Genomic DNA, 6,434 nt, shown 5'->3' on the forward strand with positions numbered 1-6,434 from the left:
TGTGCATACTCAAATTGACCAACATGGTTGTTGCTCTCTTTTTTTTTTTTTAAATTAGGTATTAACATCATAAAGAGTACTCATAGGTTTGACATCAAAATCTTCAAACTTCTTTAAAAGTTTCTCACTACATTTTTGTGATATCATTATACTATCACCTTTCATTATGATTTTAACATTAATATTGTAACACCCCAAATTTTTTGATATAGTAAGTGGCAATGTTTTGGGAACTGCTATAGTGAAGTTTTGAGAAATTCAATAATGAAACTAATAAAGAGAATTTTTAAAAAGGATTATAAAGATTTATTGTTGGAAAAATCAATGAAGTAAATTTTGGATATGAAATTGTGGGTAAAAGATTAAGTCAAAAGTTGAAAAAGTATAAGGACTAGAGTGTAACGTGACTAATATGAGAAATTATAGATTAGTAATGATTTTCTAATATTAGTTTGACATGGATATGTATTTGTATCGAGAAAAGCAAGTTTGGACTAAATTGAATAAAATGAAAAGTAAATAGACCAAATTGCAAAATTTCCAATTTTGGCCAAGAAGGAATTAAAATGCAAAAATGCATTGTTGGATAGCATTATGGACCTTTATGATGTTGTGAGAAGATTTACAATGTTAAGTGTCGTAATTGATATTAATATGGTTGACGTCACGACGTCAACAGTATATCCGACTCGGCCTTAATAGCTGATAGGGTAATCAAATTTCCGATTCATTACTAACAGTTCAAATCATACTTTATCATTTCTAATTTATCATCAATTCATCAACTTATCATATAATACAACATGTTTCAACTCAGTCTTATGCCAAATTTCAATTATCAATCAAATCATGAAACTTCCATTTTATTTAATTTAGTATTTGTCTCGATAATCAATCCTAACCATATCAGTTCAGCCTAAATAATAATCAATAACTCCATATAATGAAAAATGACATGAATATGAAAAAAAATAAATGGTTCATAAATCATAGAAATACAAACCGAATTTTTGAGCTATTCGTCGTCCATTTTCTATTTCCCTTTCCCTCTCAACAGTTTTGGGTCAACGTTAGATAAATAAAATCATAAAATAGATAATATTATCAAATTCTATTCAAATTATAACCAATCAAAAAATCAAACATACTTTATAGTTTACTCAATTTAGTCCATAAACCCAAACATAACTTTAAATTCAAAGTTTTGGATTGAAATCCAATATCAAAATCACTCATTAAGGACCTCCTATTTCTTATTCCTACGGGAATTTCATGTAAATTTTAAATTTTATTCAATTTGGTCCCTAATATACAAAACTAACAATTAAGCTTTACAATTTAGTCCTTTTCTTAAACTAAGCTTGATTTCTATCAATTTAACACCTAAATCATTCAATTCTCAACAATGGAATCTCATCAAAAATTCACCAATCGATCAAATTGGTCCTTGGGTTAGCTTACTCAAGCTTCCAAGATAAAAAAAAATTTATAAAAATCAAAGGAAAATGGCTAGAAACTTACTTGAAATTGAAGCTAAAAGCTTGAAAGCCCTCAAAATGGTGTTAAGTCTTTCTTCATGTCTTCAATTTGATTGGAGAAGATGAGTCCCTCTCTCTTTCCACCGAAATTCAGTTTATATAGCAGGATTAATTAGTTAATTAAGTTAATCAACCTTAATTTAATCAAATAAACTTAATTTGTTTAAGTTAATGGCCATTTCATTTTACCATCCACTAACACACATTTAAACATGGTTTAATTTCTATTTTGAACCTCTTTTAATTGCAATTTAAGTCCCCAAGCCATTTCCTAATTAAAAATCTATAGCAATTAGATTTTATAATTTAGTCCCTATGCCTTAATTAACCACAATTTCAGCCAAATTGACCATCCAAAATTTAATTCATTTATACAATAACTTAATAAATATCTTTATTTAATATTTATGGACTTATTTTACGGAAACAAAATCCCGAAACCATAATATTTGATACCACTAGAAATCGAGGCGTTACATTAATGACTTTGCTCATTCAAAAGAAAGGTAAGTTCTCAAGAAACCATCCTTACCTTGTTGGATTAATATTGATAAATCCTTAAAGTTTAAAATCAAATTTTAATATTTAAGTAAAGAAAATAGTTTAATAAAATGAAAATAGAGATAAATGTGAATTTGCATAATCTTAGACTAAAATGTGAATGTGCTATAATATGAAATTGAGACAAAGTTTGACTTGAACAATGATAAGTAGAGTTTTAATGAAATTTACTAAATTGTGAAGAGAGGAATAAATTACGGCATCAAATGGACTATTAAATGATTTTGCCTTCAATGTGAAAATTTAGGGATTAAATGTATAGACTTGTGTAGAAACAATAAAGTGGCTAATGAGAGGGTAATATGGTATATAGGGAATATGTCATTATAAGTCATCCTATGCAACAAGAGAACTTGTTGTGAATAATATGTAAAATGTGGCCTATGAAGCCTTAATGAAACCTGTATTACAATGTGTTAGGCCTATGTGAAATTTCATGAAACAAAGCGTAATTATTAATTTTGAAAAGTTGCATACAGAAATGCTTTTTTATGAATTTGGTATGTGAATGCTACTTTGATATGCATAATATGGTAATATGTAGGTATAAGGTATGTATGAAATGATATATGTATATGTGGACGTGTTTACGATAAAATGAAATTGAAATTGCTAACCAAACTTTGGCCTACTAAATTAAGAGAAATAGTTAGGATTTAGTTGGCATGCCAATAGGGATAAATATGTACCTGAATTCCTATGCCTTCAAGTCTTTCACATATTATGTACACTCTATGTTGCCTTTAGGTTTTCTAGTCACATGCATACTCTAATGCATTCAGGCTTAGCACTTCAATGCCCTCTGGTGTGTTTTAGGTGGCTTAGCACTACAATGCTCTCTGGTGTGGTTAGGAGGGATGTGTTGTGATGCCTTAGGGTGAAGCATTTTTGTGCTCTTGATGTGTTTTGAAGATGTCCCATGCATCCAAGTCTCCTACTAGAGTTTACTAAGGGCCATAGGTAATAACAAGATGAAAGCAAAATATATGAGAATATAAGTCCTGAAACGAATACTAAAAGCTACATTTCATAAGAAAAATGAGAGCATAATATATGAGAATAATAAATTTTAAAGGTTTAAGATAACTTAACTATATGAATTATACAAAGCAATTCTACAGAATTAAATGGATTGATTTAATGCCTTCTTAAGTTATAAGTTGATATTGAATCATGCGACTATAAGGAATTGAAAAATGATTAATGAATCATGTGACTAAACTAGTTCAAGGAAATTGACACATAAAAAGCATGAAATGGAAATTTAAACTACATTTACATTAATTATAATAGTATTGTAAATTGGTAAAGAATGAGCGAAGCCTTAAAGTGAATTAAACCTCATAGACCTCAAGGTAAATTGAGTATTTTCCTTGATTACTTACTAAGAATTTATGCTTAACATGTTGTTGTTTCTTGCATATAGATTCCTTTATGGATTATGAAAAACCACAACCATTTGGGAGTTTCCATCACCTTTGCAAAGTTGAAATGTACGAAATAATATTTGGTTTTTGTCTATTATAGCATTGCATGTACATAGATTATGTCTTATCTAATAACAATTTTGTATAATAGATTTTAAATTTATGAATGACAAGTTAAATTTTGTTTCTTGAAAATGTCAAGCATGTTTTCATGAATGAATGAATATAAGTTTAAAAGTAATTTAATTGTGTTTAAAATGATTTGGAACTTAATGATTTGTCATATTAAAGTTTAGGGGATGTTTTATAATGTTTTTGGACTAATTTTTAGCTCCAGTAGTCTTACCATCGGTACTTAGCCTCATAGGTATTGCAACAAGTAAAAAATAATGCAAATGTATACAATATTAGAGAGATGTATTGGTACATCTCCTCACTTGTACTGATACCATAGTGCAGGGCCCAAGCCACTACACTATTTGGAGCCTTTTTTATCTCCTAGGGTCCGGTTTGGGTCCAAGCAACCCCGTTAGCTTATAAACCATTTCTAAATGATTTTAAGATGATTTTGAAGCCTTCAAAACTGTTTTTTTTTTGTATTTTATTTAAATTGCTTGAAAGCTTTAAATTATAGTAAAATTATTACCTTGCTTAACCCGAACAATCTTGATTTTAACTCAAAAAACTTCAAACACTAATTTTATGATTTGAACATGTCCCTATATGTTTTTAAAGACATACAATGAATTAAAATCGTATATGAATTCTTTTAAACTCACCTCATTTGACTTAAAGAATATTAATATGTTGAGAAACAAGTATTTTATTAAAAGAAACTTTTTGGCTAAAGTTTGAAAGTTCATTAGTAACAAGTCCCCTTATGCTCGATGGTGTCAATTTATGCCTACTAGAATGTGAGAATGATGGCTTTTATCAAGTCATCTGATGAAAAGGCTTGGAGGTCTATTCTTATTGGATGGGAGCATCCATTCACTAAAGTTGATGGAGTCAATACACCAAAGTTAGAATTCACTTGGACCACTGAGGAGGAAAAGCTTGCCAACACTAACTCTAAAGCTCTCTATGCAATTTTTTTTATAGAGTGGATCCTCAAGAGTTTAAAAGATAATCCAACTGCACATTGCTAAGAAAGCCCTAGATATTCTTGAAATAGTTCATTAAGGCGTGAATATGGTGAAACAATCTAAATCGAAGATGCTCACAACCGAATTTCAAACCTTAAGTATGTAGTAGAATGAGACAATTGGTAAGTTTTCTGTTAAACTCTAGGATTTATCCAATCAGGCATTCACTCTTGCAGATGAGTATTCGAATTCTAAACTGGTCAAAAAGGTTATTTGATCATTGCTTGAAAGGTTTAGCATCAAAGTTACAACCATGGAGGAAGTCAAAGACCTTGATACTATGTTCATTGATGAATTGATTAGATCTCTTCGAACTTTTGGGATCAACCTAGATTAAACTAAGAAACAAGAGTAAAGGAGAAAAGAGCATTGCATTTCAAGTGACTGAAGTAGTGCCCACTGATCATAGCACTGTTATGGAAAAGCTTCAAGAACAAATAGCCTTATTGACTCAAAACTTCAACAAGGCTTTCAAAAATTTATCTAAAAGAAATCAAAGATTCGAAAAATTCAAGAACGTTTAGCAAGGAAGATCCAAAGGAGTTGTCACCAATGAGGAAGTTGCCAAATATAAAAATAAATGGGTTCAATGCCATGAATGTAATGGCTTTGGGCATATTCAGACATAATGTGCAAACACCTTGAAGATGACAATGATGATGATGATGATGAAGTCCTTGCGTATCACATGGAGTGACGAGGACACAACTACTTGCTCCAAATTACCTATTCAAAAAGTCAACAGATAAACATAAGAAAAAGAAAACATACCTAAATGAATTGATATCAGGGTGAAAGTAGTACGTGATATTTTAAAATTACCTATTCATAAACATTTCATTCTGTGAAATATTTATTGTTGTGAATGAAAAACAAATATTCACATAGAATTTAGAAAAATACATGCTCAAAACTTTAAAATCTTCAATTTCTCAACTTCATTATTTCAACCACCCACATTTGATTTTTATATAATTTTTTTTAAATTGTTATTACAAAAATTCTTTTCACCTACTTTGTGGATATGTCGTAAACTAGTTTATGTTAAGGTTTTGTATTTCAATCAATTCTTTTTGAAATATTTTTGATTTATGATAATTATATATTTGAAGAAAATGTTAACGATTTTTTTGGATATAACCATAGATGTCCTCGTCCATTTAACGGTCTAAGCATAGTCTCGTTCGGGTCGAGGGTGTTATTCAAGTGGAGTTTTCTTAACAATGTCGACTTTAAATTTTGAACTTGATCCAAATGCCTGAAGAAGAAATTCACTTTTACTTCTTCCAACTGCTTGTTGATAACTAATTTTAAATCAACGTAGTTTCTATATACGAAATGAAGTTTTTAATTATTTATATTTTTAGAGAGTTATTTCAATTTAAGATAGGTTTCTTCAATAATTGGGTCGGACTTTGCCATGGCTCAATTCCAAAAACCCTTAAAAGCCCAAGCCATTTTTTGGGCCAACTCATCTTAAAAATCCATTTCACTGTTTAAAATATTGATAAAGTTAAAATTGTAATTTTACATTAATATTTATATATATTTAAAAATTATATATTTTTCTAATTAAATTTAAATTTGAAATTATTTGTATTACTTAAATCAAATTCGGAATGGACAGCACTTACCCAAGATAAAATTTTTAGTGTGGCCACTCTAATTTAAGATATGAAAAGAAATTTATTAAAAAAAATATAGGCATAAAAATAAATTTAGTCTCCAATGTTTGCATTTTTTATTAATTTAGTTTTTTTATT

Source organism: Gossypium hirsutum, chromosome D09, assembly GCF_007990345.1.
Source record: "Gossypium hirsutum isolate 1008001.06 chromosome D09, Gossypium_hirsutum_v2.1, whole genome shotgun sequence".
Classification (NCBI taxonomy): domain Eukaryota; kingdom Viridiplantae; phylum Streptophyta; class Magnoliopsida; order Malvales; family Malvaceae; genus Gossypium; species Gossypium hirsutum.